General features: G+C 42.6%; 1 protein-coding gene across 4 annotated transcripts in view; it reads right to left on the reverse strand.

Moving 5' to 3' along the window:
* SLC8A2 (solute carrier family 8 member A2) overlaps positions 1-26,298 on the reverse strand; it is a 321,980-nt gene that overhangs the window by 162,195 nt on the left and 133,487 nt on the right. For 2 of the 4 annotated variants that reach the window (XM_077480797.1, XM_077480790.1), the window contains exon 1: positions 2,344-2,452. The exons of the other annotated variants lie outside the window; for them this stretch is intronic. The gene's annotated coding sequence lies outside the window, so the exon portion shown is untranslated. Of the gene's footprint in view, positions 1-2,343; positions 2,453-26,298 lie in introns of those variants that run through there. 4 annotated transcript variants of the gene reach the window in all.

Consider the following 26,298-nt stretch of genomic DNA (forward strand, 5'->3'; position numbering starts at 1 on the left):
AAAAATAATGTTCTTTGGCAAGGAACATTCATTGCACATTAATAATTATGCTACCAAAATTAGCAGGGTGAGACAGTGTATTACTGAATTTTAAACAGTATAGAAGCTTATTTTTAACATTTTATATAGCTATACCTGAAAAAGGGGCCTGCCTGAAGTGATCTAGCAGGACTTAATTTTCTGACTAAAGTTCCACTTTAAATAAGTAAATCCTTGGATTGCGAGCATAATTTGTTCCAGAAATATGCTTGTAATCCAAAGCAGTTGTATATCAAAGCAAATTTCCCCAAAAGAAATAATGGAAACTCAGATGATTCGTTCCACAACCATTTATTCATAAGTCCTTCAGTTTATAGTCCAAAGATTATATATAGGATGGTTATAGGTTGTGTAACCAAAAAACGATCCATCCACAAATTGAAGCCCCCACAAGGGGATTAGAATAAAAATCCAGCAGGAGCTGCAGAGTATAAAAGAGAAGAGAGGCGCCTCTAAGTGTAGCAATATGGTTACATTTAATGAAGGTACAACATTTAGCATCTCACATGGTTGATGATTAAAAGAGACACATCTAAGTATGCAGGCATCTGGGGTAAAGCTGTCCACATAGACCATCCTCCGCACCGCCAGCTCTCACCGCTGTCAGTCATCAGTCGTAACCAGGAAGACTACCCTGCAGTAAAGTGATTTGAAAGTGAGGCTTGAATCGCTCATGGAGCTCAGCCTGGAAGGGACAATGTTGATGGCGGTGCAGAGGATGGTCTATGTGGACAGCTTTACCCCGGATGCCTGCATACTTAAATGTGCCTGTTTTAATCATCAATAATGTGAGTTGCTAAATGTTGTACCTTCATTAAATGTAACCATATTGCTACACTCAGTGTTTTCTGTTTTATACTCAGTTGTGACGTGACGCCACTTGTATATCAAGACATTGCTTGTATATCAAGTCATAATGTATTTAGAAATGTTGCTTGTGTTGCAAAACGCTCTCAAACCAAGTTACTCTCAAACCAAGGTTTTACTGTAGATTTTTAGATTGATCCAGAGCCATGAAATCACTTTATCCATGAGGACAGACCTTCTAGGAGAGCAGCCAACCACTTGCCGACCGCCCACAGTATATATACATCATTACTTTGATGTTAAATACCATTGTTATGGCAGAAGATAGCTGGCAGAACCCTTGTATAATTTTTTTTTTCTGTGGGCAATTCGGCATCTGCTAAAAGTGATCCCATTGGCATATTCCCACCACTTCGTGGTCATTTCTAAGCCATCCGTAAGCCCAGAAACAATCCGATGTGGTCGCTATGCAGAAAGTGAAGTGAGGGCAAAATAGCCACCACTTGGCTCTGTGCCCTGGGAGGACCGGATCTCTGATGTCACTTCCGGTTCTAGGGCTTAAAGGCATGATGTTTACGTTCCCTGTAATAGGAATAAAAGTGATAAAAAAAAAAAAAAGAATAAAGGGACAGTGTAAAAATATAAAATAAAATAAATAAGAAAATAAATGTAAAGCGCCCTATCCCTCCACTCTCGTGTGCAGAAACGAACGCATATGTTAGAGTAAGAGCAATAATTCTTGCACAGGATCTCCTCTGTATGTCTAAACAGGTAACCTGCAAAAAATGTAAAGTGCAATAAAGTGTCAACTATAGAGATTTTTAAGTACTGTAGTTTGTCACCATTCCATGAGCGTGCACAATTTTAAAGCATGACATGTTAGGTATCTATTTACTCGGCGTAACATCATGTGACAGTTAGTATTCATAGTATGCTGAGGAATCCAACTGTTTTTTTAATCATTAAATTGATGGGTTTAGTTCCGCTTTAGCAGAACTAAATCTTCCTATCTTTTGCAGCCAAGGAAGTTGCAATCTTAACTTCAGTTTGATCTGCAGTTGTCATAGTACTGCACAGTATGATCAGTTATGACACCAAACATTTGATTGCTTGACAGTTCACTTGAGCCACTGTGACAGTTATCATTCATATCATGCTTTGAATGCAACTGTTTTGGGAAACAGAGTTTAGTTCTGCTTTAGTTAAGTCAATAAAGATTATCACTTAAACATCAAATGTAACATAAATTGGGTTAATTCCAAACTTTCTACAAAGATATTTACTGAATTAACTAAGAGACAAGAGTTCACAGAATGAATATTCACATTAAGCTGACTGCTTTCAGAAGTATATTTAAAATAAAGAAATAAAAAGACTAGAGTTCTCCTGTATAGGTCATGTTCATACTACTTTTATAAAAACTGGACGCAGTGGGTTAAACTTAAATTTTTTTTTGGATAATGAAATCCCATTTAATATAATAGATATTCAGTTTACCTTTAGAGGAAGCTTCCCTCAAACCAAGGAGGTCATACTAATGAAGAATATAGAGGTTCGGCCCCGGGGTTCCATTATCCCAATTAGCAGGCTAACACAGAGCTCAGCGACGCTCGGAGGATGCTAATTGGCCGGAATAAAGGGCAGGAGTCCCAGAGCACAGTGCATTTCTGCAACATGAATCACTCTGTTTGCAAACTGTGAATCTTGTAAACAGATATCTAAAATAGCCTGGGGCACAGTCAGCAGCAGACGGAAAGGAGTTATGAGATATGCAGTATGTCTGTCCCCTTACAGAGCAATATCGACAGACTGGGGCCAGGAGATATCTGCATTACTGCAGGGTCACACAGGCAAAAAAAGACAAGGAGACCTGTATACAACCCCCCCCCCCCCCCTCGCAAGAATAACTCCCAGTATTGGAGTCAGTGGATGCATTAATAACCCCAAGCATAGGCATCAGTGGACACATTAATAATCCCCAGCGCAGTTATCAGTGGACACATTAATAAACCCCAGCACAGTTGTCAGTGGACGCATTGATAACCCCCAGCATAGTTGTCAGTGGACGCATTAATAATCCCCATCGCAGTTGTTAGTGGAGGCATTGATAACTCCCAGAATAGTTGTCAGTGGACACATTAATAATCCCCAGCGCAGTTATCAGTGGACACATTAATAACCCCCGGCACAGTTGTCAGTGGACGCGTTGATAACCCCCAGCATAGTTGTCAGTGGACACATTAATAATCCCCAGCGCAGTTGTCAGTGGACACATTATTAATCCCGAGCGCAGTTGTCAGTGGACACAGTAATAACCCCCAGCGCAGTTGTCAGTGGACACAGTAATAACCCCCGGCACAGTTGTCAGTGGACGCGTTGATAACCCCCAGCATAGGTGTCAGTGGACACATTAATAATCCCCAGCGCAGTTGTCAGTGGACACATTATTAATCCCGAGCGCAGTTGTCAGTGGACACAGTAATAACCCCCAGCACAGTTGTCAGTGGACGCATTGATAACCCTCAGCACAGTTGTCAGTGGACACATTAATAACCCCCCAGCAAAGTTGTCAGTGGACACAGTAATAACCCCACAGCAAAGTTGTCAGTGGACACAGTAATAACCCCCAGCACAGTTGTCAGTGGACACATTAATATTCCCCAGCGCAGTTGTCAGTTTACACATTAATAATCCCCAGCGCAGTTGTCAGTGGACACATTAATAATCCCCAGCGCAGTTGTCAGTTTACTCATTAATAATCCCCAGCGCAGTTGTCAATGGACACAGTAATAACCCTCAGCACAGTTGTCAGTGGACATATTAACAATCCCCAGCACATTTGTCATTGCACACAACAGTGACCTCCAGCACAGGTGTCAGTGCATGAAATAAAAACCGCCAGCACAGGTGTCAATGCATGCAGTAATAACCCCAGCAGTTTCAGTGTCAGTATTATTAATCCCCTCCCCCACATTAGTAGTCAGTGGCATTGAAATTTAGCTCCCCCTTCATGACCACAAATGCAGAAGGGGGGTGGTATGTTAAAATGTAACTGTCATTAGGACCAATTCCTCAATTCTAGCTTCTTGTGCTCTGGGGTGGGACAACGTCACTCCTGCCATTCAGGTAGCTGGAGAATGGAGTGCTCGTCGGTTGTTAGTGCCCCCTTTTCACATAGCCTCTCTGTGCCCAGGGCACGTTTCCCTTTTGCCCACCCCTTGCGTTTTAACCACTTCCAGACCGCCGCACAACGATATACGTCCTTACTTTGAAGGGGGATATTGTTGTTATGGGAGCAGCTAGCTGCCATAACCCTGGTATCCTCTTCTTCAGCCGGTGGTCCATTTTCCGATAAGAGTGGACTCTGCGGCGGATTTGCCACGAGATCACTTTTATCGGCGGTGGAAGAGGGCCCCCCCTCCCACCGCACTTTGATGCCCTCCGACGCTTACCATCTGATCTTCACCCTTGCTGGGCATGGAGAGGGGAAGATGGCCCCCTCTCGTCTCCATAACTATGCAATTTTTTTATTTTTTATTGCATTTAAGCATAAATATGGGATCTGGTGTCTTTTTGACCCTAGATCTCATATGTAAGAGGTCCTGTCGTGCTTTTTTTCTATTACAAGGGATGTTTACATTTCTTGTAATAGGAATAAAAGTGACACCATTTATTTATTTTTTTAAACAGTGTAAAAAAATAAATAAAAGGTAAAATAAATAATAAGAATTTTTTTTTAAATGCGCCCTGTCCCACCGAGCTCGTGCACAGAAGAAAAACGCATATGTGAGTAGCGCCCGCATATGAAAACGGTGTTCAAACCACACATGTGAGGTATTGCCGCAATCGACACTAGACCCACTCTGTACCTTAAAACACACAACCTGTAGAATTTTTTAAACATCGCCTATGGCAATTTTTAAGGGTAAAAGTTTGTCGCCATTCCACGAGCGGGCACAATTTTGAAGCGTGACATGTTGGGTATCAATTTACTCGGCGTAACATTATCTTTCACAATATAAAAAAAAATGGGGCTAACTTTACAGTTGTCTTATTTTTTAATTCAAAAAGTGTATTTTTTCCAACAAAAAAAAAATGCGCTTGTAAAACTGCTGCACAAATACAGTGTGACAGAAAGTATTGCAACAACCGCCATTTTATTCTCTAGGGTGTTAGAAAAAAATGTATAATATTTGGGGGTTCTAAGTAATTTTCTAGCAAACAAAACCTGTTTTTAACTTGTAAACAACACATCTTAAAAAGAGGCTTGGTCCTTAAGTGGTTAAAGAGCAGCGCATTTTGGATGTGGGTGGTTGCGGGTGTGGGAACAGGTGTGAACCTAGGCTAAAAGGTTAATTGGTCTTTAACTTCTTGTCTTGTTGTCATGAACAGGACAACACATCTCTCTCCAGCTGTCATCAGAACTAGTGTCCCCCAAAGGAAGTTTTCCCCTTTATTCCTGTTTCAGTGAGGCCGCGTACACACGCGGGGACTGTTCGCCCAACTTTGTCCGCTGAACAGTGTTTCGGCAAACAGTCCGCTCGTGTGTGGCCTTTCAGCGGACAGTTTCAGCGAACAGTCCGCTGAACAAGGTTTTTCGGAATTTCCGAAAAACTGTCCGCTGAAACTTTGTTTCAGCGAACAGTCCCCTCGTGTGTAGGCTTGTTCGTCAAACTAAGTTCCGCGCATGCTCAGAAAGGATTTACACGCCGAAAGTTATAATGCAGTGTATAGGACGTCGTATTTTTCGTCCCGTCGTACGTGCCGTTCACGTCATCGCGCACGGTTTCAGCAAACTGTTCGTTCGTCGTGTGTGGCCATGTCCGTCCATGCTAATTTTGAGCGGACTGTTTGCTGAAACTGTTTGACGGACAAAGTTGAGCGAACAGTCCCCGCGTGTGTACGCGGCCTGACAGCTCAATATTTTGGACTTTACTTCACTTTGAATCCCAGTGACCAAGGTCATCAGAGGGTGACTCTACCATTTTTCTGTACTGGACAAACACCAGTCACCTCCAGGGCACGTAGAAAGCAATGGTTTTCTAGGTGACCAGTTCACATTGCAATGTAGCCCAGAGGTGTGGTGCAGTGAGCCATGGTAAAATGTAGACATGTCACCACACTGCAGTGTAATGTACCGCTCTGCCGGGCTAAGACATAAATTAACTGTTATTTTGTGCACTTCAAATAAAGTAAAAACACATATGCTTTGAAGTGCACTTCACACCACCCCCCAGCCATGGCTAACTACATGAAAAAACTAACAGCTGCCCACACACTAAAACAATGTGTTTAGTATGCAGATAGTGTGAACAAACCCTTAAGCTGATCGGATTGGCCAACAAAACCGTGAAATTTAGTCCTAAGGGCATTGGCCCAAACTTGTCTTGCATACACAAGTCACACAATTGTTGGCCAACAATTACGAACGTAGTGACGTACTACGTTGTTTTTCAGCTCTTTAGCGCCACTCTTTGGGCTCCTTCTGCTATTTTCATGCTAGTAGAAGTTTGGTGAGTGTTGATTCTCACTTTTCAGTTTCTGCTTTTCAGTTCCTTTCTGAACGGTCATTTGTCAACCAGACATGTTGCAGAATCGGAGGAGATAACATGTTATTTATTATTGGCCTTGGAGTTATTGCTTTGACATAGGTGACATAATGATTTGATTTGGTATATTTTCTATATTTTTGGATGCATAGAATGCACTTTTTGGTTAAGTTCTATTGGCAGATAGCATGTCTAATTTTATTTGTTTTCTTTTTTTAATGCACAATAAAAAAAATTGTGTAGATACTTGGCTATGTGTTTTACTTCATATGACAGATTTGGAGTAGGCAGTTACATTTAAAAAAATACAATGCGGAAAATTGACAAGGGACACCAGTATAGCTGTAGATTTGATCTTAAAAAACTACAGGATAATGGTGTTTTGGTAACTTGCCCAAATAAAAAATAAAAAAAAGCATAATAATATTATTCTTGATATCACTAGAAAAAAAAAGCCTTTGAACATTTGTTTGCAATAACTCCATCAGTATCACCAGCAAAGCAGCTTCATTATTATCCCATTAAAGAAGAAGAGAATGTGCGCTGCATTTGGAGATTTCATAATTTGCCACGTCACCGATGTTAATTCTCCATTACAAATGCTAGTTTACAAGACCGATCGCTTCTGCTTCCGAGCATGTGTGCTTGTACTTTGGACTTTTGTGCGACGGACTTGTGTACACACAATCGGAAAGTCCGACGACAAGTTCCCGTTTACCGGCGTGTGGCGCCTCTCCCCTCGCCATACGGTGTGGTGTTGGTGGACTCCCCCATGACCGATGTTTTCTTTGGGATGCCCCCCGGGTGATTTTGGAACGCAGGGCATTACTCATGCTCACCTTCACTTCGTTCAGTCAGCTTTTGACTCCTCTGGTTCCCTCTCATTGGGATCTTCACGTTCACCAGGTAATCTGTTTTTATTAGCACGACCAATTCACTGAGCACATCCCTTCCTTTCTCTTGCAGTCCACACTTGTGTGATCTTCACTCGCTCCTTCTTTATACTATTCATCCTCACTTACCACCCACACACTAACCTACCCCCTCCACTTCACTCTTCTCCTTTTTCTCCACCCTTTCCCTTTCTCCTTCCCCCTTTTCCTCCCCTCTCATTCTCTTTTTTCCCTTCCCCTTCCCTCCCCGTCTCTTCCTTCCTTCCCCCCCCCCCTCCCTTTTTTTCCCTGCCCCTTTCTCTCCTTCTTTTCTTAGTTTTTCATTCTTCACTGTTTTCATTTTTCTAGCTTTGTATCTTTGTACATATTTGTGTATTTTTCAGTTTTTTCCTCTTCTCTCCCTTCTTTTTTCCTTCTCCTGTCCATCTTCCCTTCCCCCTCCTCCCTCATCCTCATTCCTCTCCTTTTTCCTCAGAATGTCCCTGCAAATCGCCCACCCTGGGTATCCTCCATGTCGGTGCTGTATGGTTGTCCACCTCAGCTCCCGGTTGGAGCTGTTCCCCGGATCGCTTGCTCAGTCCCACTACCACACCATCTACACAGCGAACCCCAGTAACGTAGCCCTGGTTGGGGTGATCACTTGTTCTTCTCCCCAACCTTGTCTTCTTAGCTATATTTTTTATACACTTAACTAATTTCTTCCATTCTAATAATATATTTTTTTTTATAGATTTCACACGTGCTTGCTCCTGATGAGTGGCGATTAAGCCATGAAACGCATAGAGCTACCGGTTGCCGCGTATCTAACAAGTACATTGAGACTTTCAATTATTACAGATTCCCAATTCCCCCCTCAGGTTTAGTGAGGCCATAGGTCCTGCAGATATTACCTCTACAGCATTGTCATATAGTATGCATCTTTAGGCGAATGAGGGAATGTTTTAGTGTTAATATTATATGAATTTATCATCAAAAAATCTTTTATTATTTTGTCTACTTCATTCCATTAACATATCTATTTGGATGATATTCAGTGATCTTATTATTATATGTATTGTTATATGTATGTTACTATGCATTACTATTCTGTATCATTATGTTACCTGTATTACCATCATGTACCATTGTATATTTATTTATTTATCGATGTACTAATAAAACTCCTTTACATTCGCCTTTTTACCGTCTTGCTTCCATGTGCTGCATTTAAAATCCCACCTCCCCTGTAAACTATTTGCCCCTTTTTTTCTTTAGGCAATTGCTATGGATATTTACGACCTTACCAGGTCGTGTTATCATTTAAAGTCCCCAGGGATGGAATCATTGGACCTTACCAGGCCTTGGTTTCCTTAAAGTCCTTATTTTTCATAAAATTAAATGTCTTAACACCCATTTGTTGGCGGAAAATTTGAGAACATGCTAGCCAACATTTGTCCACGGGAAGTCCGACAACAATTGTCCAATGGAGCGTACACGCGGTCGGATTTTCCGCCAACAGCCTGACGTCCAACATTTCCCATCGGAAAAATCTGATCGTGTGTATGAGGCTTTACACTTTTTCAGCCAAATGGGGATAACACCTACTTTATATTTGTTGCATAAAATATTCACAAATTGCTGGTTACCTAGTTAAGTGCTTTTTACTTGCTTAAAGTGGTTGTAAATCCTTACAAACCACTTTGACCTACAGGTAAGCCTAGATTAAGGCTTACCTGTAGGTCCAAGAAATATCTCCTAAACCTATACGGTTTAGGAGATATTTACAAAAAGACAGCGGCGCACAGGCGCACTGAGCACGCCGTGGATCACGGCGATATGCCGCTTGTGTCAGCTCCCGTGTGCATGCGCGGGAGTGACGTCATCGCTGCTCCGGCGAATCACAGCGCCGGAGCAGCGAGACCTGGAAGTCACTCCGGGATACATGACAGCAGCGAAGATAAAGGAGGAGGACCACTTCGGGGGCTTCGTTCTCAGGTAAGTTATTCATAATGAGCTAGTATGCTATGCATACTAGCTCATTATGCCTTTGCCTTGCAGGTTGCATTTAAAAAAAAAAAACTTCCTCTTTAATAATCCTTACATATTTGATAACTGTCATTGTCATGTACCTTTTTCAATAAAAAAAAGAGTTAAAAAAAAATCCTTACATGCTCTACCTACATAGAAACATATTTTTTAGGTATACTGTGTGAATGGAAATACATAACAAACATATAGCAGGGTTTTCTCAAATTCAACTGCAAAAGCAGAAATACACTTTAAACCTAGCTCACAAAATTGTAAACCTCCAAGCAAATAATGTGTGACTGTAAAATAAACATGTAACAAATAGGAACAAAAGCCTTCTGATACGTCTATGACTTTTTTTTTTTTTTTTTTATAAAATTACACTTTAAAATGTTAATATAACACAATGGCCATTTTTAGGCTTATTTAGAAAAAGTGGAGCTATTATCCAAAGCAATTCATCTAGTTTTGAATGTCATTCACTGCTAAAAAGATTTTCTTGATTTTCTAATGGTTAATATGAAAAAAAAAATGACAAGCGCTTTTCACTGGTATGATAAGAAAAATTGAAGGTGAAAGATGGAAAAACGGTCCTGTTACTTATCTGATTGAATGAAATTCTAACTGTCAGTGTGGTCCTCAGTTGGTGGAAAATGTACTTATTGTAATGTCCAAGTGCTAAGAAAAGTTTAATATGGAATTAGAACTTTTGTGCTTGCTAACATTTGTTCTTTAAATGATTATAAATGGTAAAGGGTTGTATATAAGAACAATACAAATAAAATAAAAAATATATTTTCTCTATACTACATGCAAAATTGGATTTATAAGTACATTCTAATATACTGAATGTATAATATATATGTAGCGCCCTGGGGTTTAGTCGGGGAGCTCCTCACCAAATTCCTTGTCAGGGGTAGCTACCATAGTTAAACTGTCAGAGATCCATTGATTTCTTCCTAAGTCCTTGTTGTACTTTTCTCTTCTACCACTAGGAGTCGGGCACTTGGTGGTACTAGATATGAGAAGGACAACTCAGGGTCAGGTTATGAGTATATGGGATATCTCAGCCAATGGGCAGGGGTTTTCTTGAATCCCTTGGCCTGCTGGAAGAGCCTATATATTTGGGTGGAGTCAGGTGATCTGTGTTCTGTGCCGCCTGGACTGCTGTCTGGGTGGACATATGTCATCTGCCCCGGGCTGCTAGGCTGGAGATTAGGCCTAACCCGGGGGCATCTGGCTGCCAGGCTGTGTGATGGCCTATCCAGAAGTAAGAGGGCAGTGCAGCTTGCAGTCCAACCACAAGAAGGTTCTGTCAGCCGGAGAACCTGTCGTGGTTGGAGGTAGAAGGGAAGCTGTCGCTACTAAGGGACCAACCACCTTATTACCAGGGGCCACAGTGAGTAACTGAAGTAAGTACCGGAGCAACATTCTCATCGAACGGGCACGGTGGTGAATCTGGAAACTTCAGGCGGTGGTCAAGTCAGGGACCCAACCAGCGGAGGTGACACTTGCCGAGCAGCCTTGTGCGTCAAGCTAGGGGCCGATCCAGTCAGCAGGGTTGAAGCTTGAAGGATTCCGAAGTGCCAAGCTAGAGACCCAGCAGGGAAGCATGGGTGACGCTTGAGGGAGATACCACAGCAAAAGCCTTGAGGATCTCACAGGATTCAGAGTTAGTGAATCAGAGGGTCCAGTGAGAGACCAGGAGCTCAAGGGGCTGAAGAACTACAAGAAGAAGTAGTAAAGCTGAGAGAACTGTTACATTTGAATTAGGAACTGTTAAGTACTGTAGCCATAGGGGACAGCAAACCTGCATGTGCAGAAGTAGCTCCTTGCTGGGGCCTTTCCCTGTACGGCTATCCTCCTATTGAAATTGCAACTACTTAGGGGTGTCCTGGTCCCAACCTGCTTTCCCTTGCAAAATATAGACAGACTGTTAAAAGAAATAAAACCTCTTTTGCATCCAGGAAGTGTCTGGCGCCCAATGACTTTTACCACCTCTGCAGCCACTATGCTTCACAATCCACTACATAATGACAGATGTCAGCGGTCTGTGGCTTCAAAGGTTCTCATTAGACTGGAAGAGGTTATAGATTCTGCTACATGCCCTATGGGCTGATGAACATACTGTATAAATATTATACATTATATATTATATTATATATAATATTAAATACTTCTGAGTATGCTAAATTAAAAAAAAAATTGTTTTGCAGTATTCTTTTGTTTAAAGGAGAAGTAGTGCCAAAGTTTTTGTTGGCCCTACTTCTCCTATTGATGACAGGAGTGCACTTTGTTCTGCATTCCTGTGACGTGTTTTCAGCTGAAGCAGGCTAAAGACCACAGTCACCGATTTCAATCAGCTGGTCCTTTACAGTCAGCATCCACCCAGATGCCTGGCCCGGCAGTTGGCTCAACCTCTCAGACATCTGCTGAGAGCCTGAACAAGCTATTGTTGCCCCCTCCACAACCTATCGCTCCAGTGAGGGCTGGAGGAGCAGAGCAGAAAGTCAGAGACTGACAGTCCCAGCTCTCTGCTCAGAGAGGGCGAGGAGAACTGAGCAATCGGTGGTGTGTGGTCGCTCAGTTCTCAGTGCAGAGCCGAAGTGGTGCATGAACTTCCTTTGGGGTGGTTTGGCACCATTTCAGCTCATTCAAATTAATTGGCTGAAATTGCACTGCAACCGGATTCCATGTGAATTGCACAGAAACGCACAGAGAATTCCTGTGCAATTCATAGTGTTAACTAGTCCTAAACCAAACCTGTTTAATACATTGCAAAATCAATTCAAGTATCAGGTCCGGAATGCATTTTTAAGGACCCTCAACTGAAATTGGTTGACTCAGTGTTGGCCTCATCAAACGCTGTGATAAGTGATTTTTAAGAATTTCGTACAAATATTTTAACAAAATTCTAACGGTGGATGGCCCGTTAAATGTAGGAAGTGGTTTTCAAACCTCCAGATGATAGAAATGACAGTTGGTACATCTGTCCCGGAGTGTCCAGGCCTTTAAACAATGATAATTTGGAGTGACATCACAAGCAGCTCTGGTTTGACCCATTCTTTGGCCTGGGTGAGTACACCCCCTTGGCACCAGTACAGTCCTGTCACTCAAGAGAAAGAAAAGCATTGTGAACGTAGAAATTGAAATTCTTGGCAGACGGTTTGAGGGATTCTATTTTATTTTCAAATCAAATATTCTGCCCCCCGGTTTTAAACTAGGTGCTGTTTTGATTTGTGCGGGTTAAGGTTAAAATGAAAGAATGAAAAGAGCTGACATGGATTTAATTTGTCTATTTTGCTCAGCAGAATCAAATGCATTGGCTTGGAATCTAAGAGTACAGAATTAAAGCATGACAGCAGATATCTGAAGTGGAGATAATCTGGGAACAGAAGAGAACAGGATTTTCTCGGCTGACATTCTTAATTACAAGCACCAGCACAAAGAAAATGGGTGATTCGGTGGCCAGGGCTGAAGATTTAAACTTTGAAATCATTCAGAGTTACAGAAATTGCTTTGTGAAATGTGAAGAAAGGTTAAAGGGTATTTCCACTTTGGCAGCCAACTTGGGATAAAGCCTAATTTATATTTGTTACATGTTCTCATTCACATAGCATAACTTAAAACAAATTACCTACTATTTAGTTGCTCTTTTCTGATACCTCCAGCACTGAAAATCCTACCTAGTTCTCTTTATTTATGGGGAACTGTGTTTTTCATAACCTTGTCTGCACTGTGCTGGCAGATCTGACTACCAGTTGCAAACTAGATTTGAACACTAAGCGGTCTAACAAAGGGTTAAAGATTTAGAAGCTGGCCTTCTTCATTGTATGTTCCCAGAAGTGAGTTAGTTCCGTTTTAACACCCTGTCCAAGCAAAATTGAGGGAAGTTTTTTGTCCTTGCCTTTCTTTCTTTTTTTTAGCCCTACCCCCTTCTGAAATTCTGTTCTGTGCCACTGATGAGTACCTGGTCCTGCAGCCTCCTGGGATACTTGGATCACATCTCCCAGGAGGCTGCAGGATCGACACACAGAGTAGCCGTCCTGGAGGGACCAAGGCCAGAGTGTCATCAGCGTTGGGTGCCTATACTTGAAAGAGGCAACACATGACTGTGCGGGATAACAGTTGTGTGGCATCCAAAAAGAGGGTTGAAGCAGAACAATGCTGGATTTGCTTTGCGAGTACATAAATGTGGGGGAAAAAATTGGGGAGGAGGTAGGGGCAGTTGAGTACTGCTTTAAAGAGAAACTCTGGGAACATGAAAACAAAAATCCCTTCTACCATTTGAACTTCAAGGTTGCTTGTTTGGTTTAAGGTGAGCTGAACAGGCATTATTACTTACCATACTCCTCTCTCCAGCAGGCTCCGGTGCTCTCCTTTTCACCCAAAAGCTCCAGTTTGTGAACAGCACTTCGCCACCATCATATGCAATGCAGGACTATTGAGCCTACCCTGTATGTGTTGGAGTGAGCATGTGACTGCAGCCTGAAGACCCTAAAGAGGAGGCTGCAGGTGACTGTCGCACAGATTATACAGAACCTGTTGGAGTCAGGAGTAGGGTACTCCTCATTATATGTGCACCCGTTGACATATCGAGAATTTACCCTGAATGGGAACACACAACAAACATATGGTGGAAGGTTTCTCAAATTTGACTCTCAAATTGGAAATACTATTTAACTTGACGTTCGAGTGGTTGGCTCATAAGTTCAGTTCTAAGAGAATGGTGGTGCACCAAACCTTCCACTGGCTGAAATTTTGGAGGTTCTTGTCATTCCATATCCTTCCTTATTTCCTTATTACTATCATTGCAAAGCTAAGCATGGAGGGTACTTGAGTTTTATGGTTTTGGGTGTGATCAAAAAGTTGTTCTTTTAGGGTGCATTGGTTTTATCCCTAACTGATCAGAACCAAAAATATAACCCCTAAACCCAACCATTAAACCTAAATTTAACATCATAACCAAAATAATTTGTAGTACAACATGCTAATGACATTACATTGAAAATAGTTTGCGCCAAAATTCAAGCCAAAACCATCTGTAGCATAAAATCAGCACCAAACTCCCCTATCAGGGTAAAGTGACTTTTTTTAAATACCCCCCTCCCAACCTTAACCAACTTATACTCACTTTCCCCAAAATTCCCTGTCAATCCTTTCTTTAGAAATTCTGATCTTGCATAAGCGCTGTGACTGATGGTCTTGGAGCTTACACAGGGTTTATTATGGCACCCCCCCCTTATGTGATTGTGGTAATTTGTAATTGACTACTCCGGCCTAAGCACTAATAATGGGAGGTCAAATGGTCCTCCATACCCAAAAGCACTGGGTATTTTTCAGTTGCCTAAATGGGAATAAGGTGGTGGTAGGGCATTGCAAAGGTTAGAATAAGTGGGTCATGGAGTGATCTTTAGAGAGACTCACTTTTCCCATTGCAGTATATTTAAGGCTGAGTGCCTGTCCATCCAGTCCTGAGATTTACACATTTCCTTTGCACAAACCAGCCAGGTAGACCATTTAAAAATAAAGGTATACAGTGGTGTCCTTTCTCCAAAAACATCAGCAGACAGATGTGGTCATCCTTCTGCTTATACCTCCTATCAGCATGTTCTGTGCCAACAGATTTGCATGCAGCAGATCTGATTGGCTCCCAGGCTTGCCCTTCCCTCTTCCAATCAGAGTGCTGCTTTATAGGGATTGTAAGAGGCTGATACCACATCACATTTAAAGTGTTTGGCTTTTTTTTTTTTTTTTTCAATGGGCCCCCCAGACGGGCTACAAGGTAAACAGGAGATCAAGCTGCAATACTCACCTTCACTCTGAAGCAGATCTCCCACTACTTATAGATTCATAGTTGGAAAGGTTGAGTAAAGATGCCAGTCCATCCAGTTCAACCTGTGTGGGTGGGTGTATTTATGTATCTATTATCTACCGTTTCCCGTATCCTTGTATATTGTGTTCAATAAGATGTCTATCTAAAAATGTTTTGAAACTAGCAACACTTCCCGCTGAAACCACATATTGTGGAAGAGAGTTCCACATCCTTACCATTCTAAGAGTAAAGAACCCTACACAATATCCTCAGTCTTCTGGCCTGAGTAGCATTAAGTGTCATTCAACCCAGAAACCTGAAGATATACTATGAATGAATTAGGCCGCGTACACACGGGCGGACTGTTCGCCCAACTTTGTCCGCTGAACAGTGTTTGGGCGGACAGTCCGCTCGTGTGTGGGCTTTCAGCGGACAGTTTCAGCGGACAGTTTGACGGACAAGGTTTTTCGGAATTTCCGAAAAACTGTCCGCTGAAACCTTGTTTCAGCAAACAGTCCGCTCGTGTGTAGGCTTGTTCGTCAAACAAAGTTGCGCGCATGCTCAGAAAGGATTTTCACGCCGAAAGCTATAATGCAGTGTATAGGACGTCGTATTTTTCGTCCCGTCGTACGTGCCGTTCACGTCATCGCGCACGGTTTCAGCAAACTGTTCGTCCGTCGTGTGTGGCCATGTCCGTCCATGCTAAGTTTGAGCGGACTGTTTGCCGAAACTGTTTGACGGACAAAGTTGGGCGAACAGTCCCCGCGTGTGTACGCGGCCTTAGAGTCAAAGTCTGCCCCTAAAAGGGCATTGCAATGGTACTCTTCAATGGTAGTATTATGGAGTATTAATGTGTATATGAAAGACAATAATTAAAATATGGAACATCAAGCATGTAAAAATGTGGAGATCTCAACAAGAATTACTTCCAGGTAGGTATTACAACAATAACTCAAAATATGCAATTAAGGAAATTACACTTCAGTTCTCTCCTAAATCTGTTTCTCATGTTGAATTAGTTTGGGTTTTACAGACTTAGCTTCACATGGTTTATTTATTGCTTGATTTTTCATTGATATAACTGCATTAGAATTTTCCCCAAAGTAGGACCTTTTTATTACAAAACGCATTGTACCATGCAGCATTATAACATATCGCACAATTCCCAGATTCTAAATTTAGACGCTTAGAATAAATTCTGTCAGTGGCTGCTGCTGGCTCGGCACTGAAATAGGTGATGATAGGTTTTTATATATGCATTCACTGTATATGTCCATGCTATAGGCTTCCCTTCACATGCTCCCAATATCATTAATTAGAAAATTTATGGGATACCTAGCAGCAGTCTGGCACAAATAAATTAGAAATCAATACCTCGCTAATGAGAAAAGGTCACAACCTTTTTAACGCTAATAAGAAAATTCAAATGAGAGCAATTTTGTGATGACCCAGAACTAGTCAGTAAGAGGACTACATATTAGGATGTGACCGAATTGATAAAAATATAATATATTAAAATATAGGGCCTTCGTTTTATTTAATGTATTTCTTTATTTCAGGTACTTTTATATCACTGTCAATTTACGCAGCGCTTTACATATACATTGTACATTCACATCAGTCCCTACCCAGTTTTAAAGCGGTTTGGCCATAAAGCAGTCATAATGTTACTTGAAAAGAGCACATACACAAAAGTAAGTATGCTTTACAAATGTGCAAGATCTGAAGGAAAGCCTTGTCAAGTGACCAGGGAAAGTCATGTGACAGGCCTTTTCTCCAATCACAGCTTTCTCTGAATAGCGTTAAGCATGGAGAATTACTTGGCACACCACAGCTTGAAGCTGGACTGATATTTCTGATTTGACAAGGAGAGAATACAAGTGAATAACAGCACACACACCTAAGCCTAAAAGGTAAAGCTGCACTATTAAAACAAAGTAGATGAAAATCCTAACATAAACAAACTATTTCTGTTTAAATATTTGCTCTAATTTCTTTTTTTTATATATATTTTGTGCATGTCAGTGCTACTGTGCTCCTGCAGGCTCTTTCTACCAACATACACTGCAATCATGGCTCCATGGCATTTCTCAGGGTGGGCTTACTCCTTGAGAAACAGTCCATTCCTAATGTGTGTTGAAACGGCCACCTGTAGTCTCAATCAGAATGTGTGACTATGACAATGACTATAACAGGGTGACAATGCAAGAACACAGTTGTGAGACAGCGGGCACAGCGTTGTCACCCTATAATTGGAATTGCCTGAACAAGGACTTTCATGCAAGATCAATAGGTATTATTTTAATGAAAATATTGAATCCTTGGAAAAGACAGAAAATGTTGAAAATGGCTTTTCAAATTACATTAACGTGATATTTTAGTAATTGGCTTTAAATATACTTAAAGTGGAACTACACTGTCTGTGAGCACCACAAACCAAAAAACGCTAATGAATTAATTTTTAATATTCAAAGCAAACTCCCTTGTCCATCCATGTCCTCATGGTTTATTTTGCTGAGAAATCTCTTAGAAAAACACTCTCTAGCATTTCTGGCCATGGCCACCTTGAATAAGGGCAGATTATTCATGTAACTTTTACTTTCTTAAATCCATCTCCCCTAAGCTCAGGCATGCAGGCCTGGAGGGTGTGCTTATCTGAGAAAACCCCTCCTCCCCTCCTGAAGGCTCCTGGGATGTACGAGATCAATTGCCTAGGTGTAGAAACCAGGAAGAAATGTAAAAAACAGTTTTAACCCCTTAAAGACCCAGCCTCTTCCTGAGATTTGTTGTTCACAAGTTAAAAACAGTTTATATTTGCTAGAAATCGACTTAAAATTAAAATTACTTAGAACCCCCAAACATTATACATTTTTTTCTAACACCCTAGAGAATAAAATGGCGGTCATTGCAATACTTTCTGTCACACCATATTTGCAAGGCGGTCTTACAAGCACACTTTTTTTGGAAAAAATACACTTTTTTAAATTAAAAAATAAGACACCAGTAAAGTTAGCCCAATTTTTTTTTATCTTGTGAAAGATAATGTTACGCAGAGTAAATTGATACCCAACATGTCACGCTTCAAAATTGCGCCCGCTCGTGGAATGGCGGCAAACTATTACCCTTAAAAATCTCCATAGGCGATCTTTAAAAAATTGATACCCCACCGGATCAGCAAATCAGTTCTGTACGCCCCCCGTACCCAGGGCGGCCTAGCATTCCCCAATATAGCCAAATACTACCTGGCTGCCCAGTTGCGTCCTGTGGCCTCCTGGTGTACTCTCCACGCTTTTAATCGCTGGACGCAGATTGAGAAGCTGTGGTTAGCCCCCATTCACCCGAACTCCATGCTTTGGAGCTCGGATATTACACATGGGGGGGCACACCTCCTGGGCCCCATGGCGCTGCTGCGCACGCTTTGGCGGCGTGCGAAATTGTCGTATCCGCTTACTACTGACTCCTCACCGGTGACCTCATTCCTGTTCACGCCAAATATCCCGGACAGCCTGACCTCGCAGATGTCCCACTTTTGGATGAACAGAGACTTATTCCATTATGGACACCTGATAGACCCCAGAACTAGATTTTTGAAATCCTTCCAAGACTTACAGAACACCTTTAATCTACCCAAACAGGCCTTCTTCAGTTATCTGCAACTTCGGCACTATGCCCATTCCTTTGTGGCCAACCTTTGTTTTTCCCCTTTAACTGAATTTGAAAAAATATGTTTGGAGGGCTCTTCCCCACAGGGTATGATATCTCGCACCTACCAGCTTCTGATTGCGTCCCCCTCACCGGACGGGCCAAGGCATGCCTATATGGGCAAGTGGGAGCAGGCCCTGGGTGAAACTATACCTTTAAACACGTGGCAGCGTATCTGGTCGCAGGCTTCCAGAAGCTCCATTTGCACACTCTACAAGGAGAACCAATACAAGATCCTATTCCATTGGTATCAGACCCCGGACCTGCTCCACTCCATATACCCACTGTCTGACTCCCGTTGCTGGCGCTGCCATAAAGATAGGGGAACGTTATTCCATATCTATTGGACGTGCCCCCTACTTCGCCCATACTGGCTGATGGTGCAGTCCTTGCTCCGATCTATCTTCGGCGCTGAGGTGCCCTTGGATCCCAAAATTTATCTGTTGGGTCTGCCACCCTGTCTCCTTCACTAAAAGGTCACAGAAACTATTGTCGCATGTATTAACCGCAGCCCGCTGCCTGGTGGCCCTGAAATGGAAGCAGACGGACCCCCCCTCCTTATCTGAGCTCCACGCCAGGATCAGAGATGTTAAGAGGATGGAATACCTGACGGCCTCCCTGAATGACACCCTTGATAAGCACGACGGAATCTGGGGGCCTTGGGTCCTATTCGAGACTCCCCCAGCCTACTGATGTATGTTTTTTTTTTTCTCATGGGGCTATTGCTCCCTGAGGTGGCTGTTTTTTTTTTGGGGGACAGCCCTGGGCTCTGGGGGCGGGAGGCTGCCTCAACCCTTTTGCACCCTATTTCTATTCTTTCTCTTCTCTTCCTGACTTAGCTTTTCCCTTCTCGGATGCTCCTATTGCTATATGTTGAAGTGACCTGTCACAGGAGACCCGCTATTGCGGCCCTTTTACTCTATAGTAGTCTATTAGGATCTCAGGGGTCATAAACTTTACGAACCGCCACCTACTCTTACCCCTACTCGGGATGCTGGTTTAACTGACAATCTGATGTTGTGCTTATGACTGTACTATGCATCATCCTGTGCTCTTTATTGGGAATGCTCTGTTCTCCTTTTTATTCTTTTTTCCTTTTTCCTGTTCGCACGATTCTTCGTGTTCTTGTTCACCCTTCCTATTTTCCCTCTTTCTCTTTAAGTTCCCTTCCTTTTTCTTTTTTGGTCACAGAAAGGTTTGTTAAATTGACCGGTAGCAGGCTGCAGGAATCTAACTCTCCCGGTAACTGAGTGTCATTGTACTGTAATGCATGAGTTGATGCAATGTTGTATTCTTTGCCTTTGCTTACTGTGGTCCGTGACCGCTTACTTTTATTGCCTGTGCCTTATTGTTCCTTCTTTGATTTCTTTGTTTCACTTGAAATTTCAATAAAATGTCAGTTTTCAAAAAATTGATACCCAACATGTCACGCTTCAAAATTGCACCTGCTCGTGGAATGGTGGCAAACTATTACCCTTATAAATCTCCATAGGTGACCTTTAAAAAACGTCTAGGGCTAGAATTATTGCTCTCGCTCTACTGATTGCAGAGACACCTCACATATGTCATTTGAACACTGTTTTCATATGCGGGCGCTACTCATATATGCGTTTGCTTCTGCACGTGTCGGGACGGGGGCATTTTTTTTTCTTATTTATTTTATCTTTCATTTTTAACTTTTAAACCATTCTTTAAAAAAAAAAAAAATGTGTCACTTTTATTCCTATTACAAGGAATGTAAATATCCCTTGTAATAGAAAAAAAGCATGACAGGACCTCTTAAATATGAGATCTGGGGTCAAAAAGACCTCAGATCTCATATTTACACTAAAATGCAATAAAATAAATAAATAAATAAAAACATAAAAAAAAATAACAAAAAAAATTGGCCCTTTAACCTCCCTGGCGGTATGATTATTTCAGATTTTAAGTGCTGAAAGCGGTACAATTATTTTGCATGGAAATTTGGTGTTTTATATTGTAGTCCTGTAATTCTTAGGAATAACTCACTTAAATCTGTCCAAACCAGAGTCTAGCAGACATCCCGGGTATGATAAAGTTGGAAAAATTAAATCATAAATTATAATATAATAAATAACTATAAATAATTATACCAAATAATAATATAACAATAATAAAAATTATTCAATAATGTAATCAAATCAAAAACACAGAAATTTGCTCAGTTGCAGAATTGTCGCTGTCATTACTTTTCAATATTTGATGACGGATCTCCCCACAAATCGCTATCCCTCAATACTGTGAGTGATTCCAATTTATTATCGCTGTTTTCTAGATGGTCTAAAACCATTTTTGATGTAAAGGGACAGTTTTGGTTGCTATGGACAATCTCCAGTTTCCAGGCATAAAGAACAGTTTTATATTATAAAACTGCATGCACGACACTGGGCAGAACACTAGGGACAAAGGGGATGTGAAATGATTACATACAGCAATGTAATCTGTAAGATTACATTATACTGTATGTATACTGTGTGTTTCACTTTTTGAATTTGGCGCCGTTCTCCGTCCCCGTGCGTCGCAACACTCGCAGGGAACGGAGATCGGCTCCATGATAGATCAAGCGGAGTACAGCTCGCTTGTACAGCGGGGGGGGACATCGCTGGATCCAGGGGACAAGGTAAGTAAACTCTCCCTGGATTCAGCGATGCGGTCCAGAGTCTGGCTCGGGGTTACCGCTTTTGATATAAAATCTCCACCCCGAGCCAGACTCGGGAATACCGCCAGGAGGGTTAAGAGCTATGAGCGGAAGTGATGTTTTGACGTTGCTTCTGCCCTGAAATGATATGGAGACAGGTGGGGACCATCTTCCCCTCACTCATCTCCATGTCACACAAGAGAGAAGATCTGAACGCCTCCGCCGCTGCCAGAGACCACTTTTATCCTGAAGGGGATCGCTCCCCTGAAGAAGAGGATACCGGGGTTATGGCAGCTAGCTGCTGCCATAACAGCGATGCTCCTCTTCAAAGTACCGACGTATAACAACGTTGGGCGGCCCGGAAGTGGTTAAAACAGGTAAATATGATATACTTCCCTATCTATTTACTAATGCTAGCAGCATAAGAATTCAAGATAGTCAATGCTGATTGAGAGTGAAGTTCCACTTTAAAGCGGACCTTTACCCTCCCGCTATCATTCAATAAATGTTGTGTAATTTGTTCACTTTGTGGCACTAAAATAGATCTAAACCCAACCACTACAACTAACAGCTTTAACATGTTAATATAATTCCAAAACTTGCTTTCAATATTTTTAGGGGGTCATTCACGTGGGCAGAGAGCACCATTATATACCATTTTGTACTAGCATGTAGCGACATGCAGGCAGCCTATATAATGGATACGCATTGGCTGTACAGACTCATCTGCATGGCTGAGTTTGACGCATGGAATGGGTACATGGCCCCCAAGCAGAGCCTATGAATCTGGGGCTACCATAGGGTAGTTTCTTTATAAACTGACTGAACACTGTCAAATTATTTATGATAGACATTAAAAAAATGACCATAGTGGTGGAGAATTTACATAGCTGTCCCAATTAAATGAGAGAAGAGTTTACAGCTGTTAGTATACCAATTTAGAGAGTCAGTAAAACGCTTCTACAAATACTTATTTTTGGCTGCCAAACAAACTATAGCCAAAGCCTGGAAGAGGCCCAAGGTTAATCTTCAAGAAGTTAAAGAGCGCTTGAACGTAATGCTAATCAATAAAGAGAGGTCTAGCATCCTTAATAGTTCACAGGTCAGGATTTTAAGGTGAAGGAACCCTGGCTTAATTGCTTTTCTGTCTTCAAATCTTTCTAGTCTTGGTTATTTATAGTTTCACATCCTATATTTGACCCCGGGTTCATTAGAGAAGACACTCTCTCTTCCTTTATTTGCAGACCCTCTCACCTTTACCTTCCCCCCTTTCTACATTCCTGGCACTTCTCTTTCCATTCTCCCTGCCCCTCTTCCCCTCACCCACTTCTATTCTTCCCTGCTCCCCCTTCTTTCCTGCATACCACTCTTAAGGGACCCTCCAGGTTACACACATCTCAAGGCCCCATTAAGGGGCACCTGGTATAATTTCCTGCATAGGTCCCTGTTGACCATTTATTGCAGCCTTCCTCAACTTTTTTACCCCAGGGAAGCCCCTAAAATCATTTTCAGGTCTTGGGAAAACCTTAAATGTGATAGTAACTGTAAGCGCAAATACAGAATGTGCATACAATAATTGGACAATTTAAAACTGACTGAATATTAAGTCCATAGTACTCAAAATGACAGTCCAAGGGTTAGATTGGTATCTGGCAGTGGTTAAAAGCAAAGTATAATGGCTGTTCAAAAAGGCAGCTGCTGTCCTCAGAGAGCTGGCTCTGTAGTAAGCAAGACAAGGGTATAAAGGGGAAGCGCCACCTGACTGTAGTATTAAAATGTATATTTTAATGACACAACGTTAGATTGCACTTACAAGACACCAAGGATAGAAAGGCTCATATGTTAATCAGTGGTCCTTGGAAGATTCCCCAATTCTCAATCCGGATGAAGCTGCAGAGATGTGGGGCTGCAAATGGGTGTTTATTGGCAGAGAGTATCTACTGTGGCCATCAGGAAGACGTTGGGGCCGGCGTGGAACGCATGGGACGTCACGGATCATCTGGTTACGTCCAGGTATACTTCCTGGGGAGGGCTTCCAACAAAGAGACAAACTGATTCTAGATGGGCGGATAGGCATAGGCTACGTGCTCGGAGCTGCCGTTCCTTCAATAGGCCTCTTGGCATATGCCGTCTTGGGAAAACCTTACTTCAACCAACTCATCGGATGGTAATGGCAAAAATGCTTCTTGTGCTGGTCAGAATTCCACCCATGGATAGCTAAAAAGATAATTAGTGTCATGCCACTGGATTTGCCAAATGGCATTGGTTCTGCAACTATACAGACACCATCAAAGGGAGGTCAGTCAACCACAGTTCAAGGAACCTCTTGAGAAACCCAAGGGTTCCACAGAACTCTGGTTGAGAATGGCTGGATTATTGTATTCCACTGATATCACCCCCTGCTTGTCTGTTATTATTGTAAAAGTTCCACTGCCCCTGCATTAGTGTTGTTACTTCTGTCTTGAAAATCAATAAAATTATTGAAATGGAAAATACTTCTACAAATAAACATGTTTTGTGGCTTGAAGGCCTCATTCAGGCCTGGTTCAAACCTATGCATTTTTTAGTGCTTTTCAGTTTTGTAGAAACACACTACAGTCCATTTAATATGGTTTCCTTTGGGTCACTTTCACACTTTATGGAAAGGGCCATGGACCAGCAGGCTGTGTTTTTGGTTCTATAGACTTCAATGGATCAAAAATGTGTATTGAAAAATGCAAAATGCACCTGGAATATGCATCAACTTCAACCTGCATAAGTGTGAACCAATCCTTATAACCAATAGGCAGGAAGATATCTCACCACAGGGTGACACTGTGGACACCAATAAGATAATCTACGCCACCTCCTAACAATAACCAGGAAGAAATTTGTAACAGAAGATGGATTTTTTAGGCATCAACACTTAATCTTATCAAAAAGTATGCGCATTGTTACATTCAGGGGCGTAACTAGAAATCACAGGGCCCCATAGCAAAAGGTTGTATGGGCCCCCCCCCCCCCCAAAAAAAAATTAATGCCATTGAAGAACAGATTACCACACATGTGGCACAGTACCCAAGCAACAGCTTAGTGTGTAGAGTGTATACAAATTTTAGAGGGTGGATGTTATCTATGTGTACCTGCTTGCAGTATGCCTTGGGCTTTGTCAGTTTCCCACAATACAGTATCCAGTATTTGTCCATAATATAATAAATATGTATATGATGCTATTATACTGTACACTGTGAAGTCTGAATATGATTGCTGCAACTACAGATTGTGTGTAAGGCTGGGTTCACACTGCTGCGATGTGGGAACGCTGCGAATATACTGCGGGTTCCCGCATTGCATGCCTCCCGGCGGCAGTTCACACTGCCCTATGCGAACTGCTGGGAGTGTCAGTGAAAAGTTAATGACACCTCCCAATCAGTTCGCATATTGCAGTGCGATCTGCAAACTCGGACAGGAATCGGATCGCATGGTGTGAACACCCATGCGATCCGATTCTGCAGCAGACCAAAAAAAGGGTCCTGTCCGAGTTTGGGCCGAATGCGATGCGAATTCAGCCATACTATCTGTATGGCTGAAATCGCATCGCACAGAGATCGCATGTGATTTGCACTGCAGTGCGGTGCGAATCACATCCGATCTCCCACACCGCTGCGGGGGGAGATCCAGATGTGATTCGCACAGCAAATCACATCCGATCTCTGTAGCGATGCGAGTTCAGCCATACAGATAGTATGGCTGAATTCGCATCGCATTCGGCCCAAACTCGGACAGTGCGATGCGGGTAAACGCCGCAGATTCGCGGCGTTCCCGCATCGCTATAGTGTGAACCCGGCCTAAAACTGTCTGTCTACGGCTTGAGCTAGGCAGCAATTATTGCAGAACACACTGACTGACACACTGTGTTACACACATGAGATTGTACCAATTACAGGCCTCACTGATGCTGTTACACATCAGACTGTCTGTACCTTCTTCTCAGCTCTAGCCTGAGCCTCCATTCCACACTGCCGTGCCGATCATGTGAGACAGCCAGCCGAAGCACTGCGCGGGCCCCCCTGCTCCATTGTGGGTGGGACTGGAGGAGGGAACAACATCATAAGGTGGGCGGGGAACCGCGCTTGCGCTCAGCACCTCATTGGCTGTCACGGCAACTTTCACTGGGCACACAGGAAGCAGCCTAATTTTTATCGTGATGGGCATTGGTGGGATCTGACGGGCGGCGGCGTCACCTCCAATTCAATTGGCAGACACAGACATCGCTGGTCGGACAGACCGTGAAGTCTGCACACTGCACGGTCAGCAGAGTCTGAACACACAGAGGTATCACTATGCCGGCAGAGCCGTGGCCGCTGCCGGGCCCCGCAGACTGACATGCCACACTCACATAATAATCCATCCAGGTCGGCCTGCATCCTCCCAGCTAAACTAGGCAGCAGTGCACCAGTAGGTAGCCGCCTAGCAGGAGATCGCCTTGAAATCGCGGGTGAGATGTCAGCATTCCTCATCCTCACCAGGCCCCTCTCAGCTGCGGGCCCCATAGCGCCCGCGTGGGTCGCTATGGCGGTAGTTCCGCCACTGGTTACATTCCAAAAATGTACCAATCTGTCCCACAGGGTTTGCTAGGCTCACTGACATATAAATATGCTAACGATTAACACCTAAAGATACTCTGTGCGCCGATGACACTCAGTTGGGGGCTGCTGCAACCTGGGATAATTAATTCCTGCTCAACATGTTTCATGCCAAAGAGCACTTCCTCAGGAGCTTAAGCAGATATACAGAATGATATACAAATGCAGAATGCAGGTAAGTGTAGGCAGAGACATCATGCAT

This window comes from Lithobates pipiens, unplaced genomic scaffold (assembly GCF_037356315.1).
Source record: "Lithobates pipiens isolate NorthernLeopardFrog02 unplaced genomic scaffold, aLitPip1_a1.2 Scaffold_1, whole genome shotgun sequence".
In the NCBI taxonomy this organism is placed as follows: domain Eukaryota; kingdom Metazoa; phylum Chordata; class Amphibia; order Anura; family Ranidae; genus Lithobates; species Lithobates pipiens.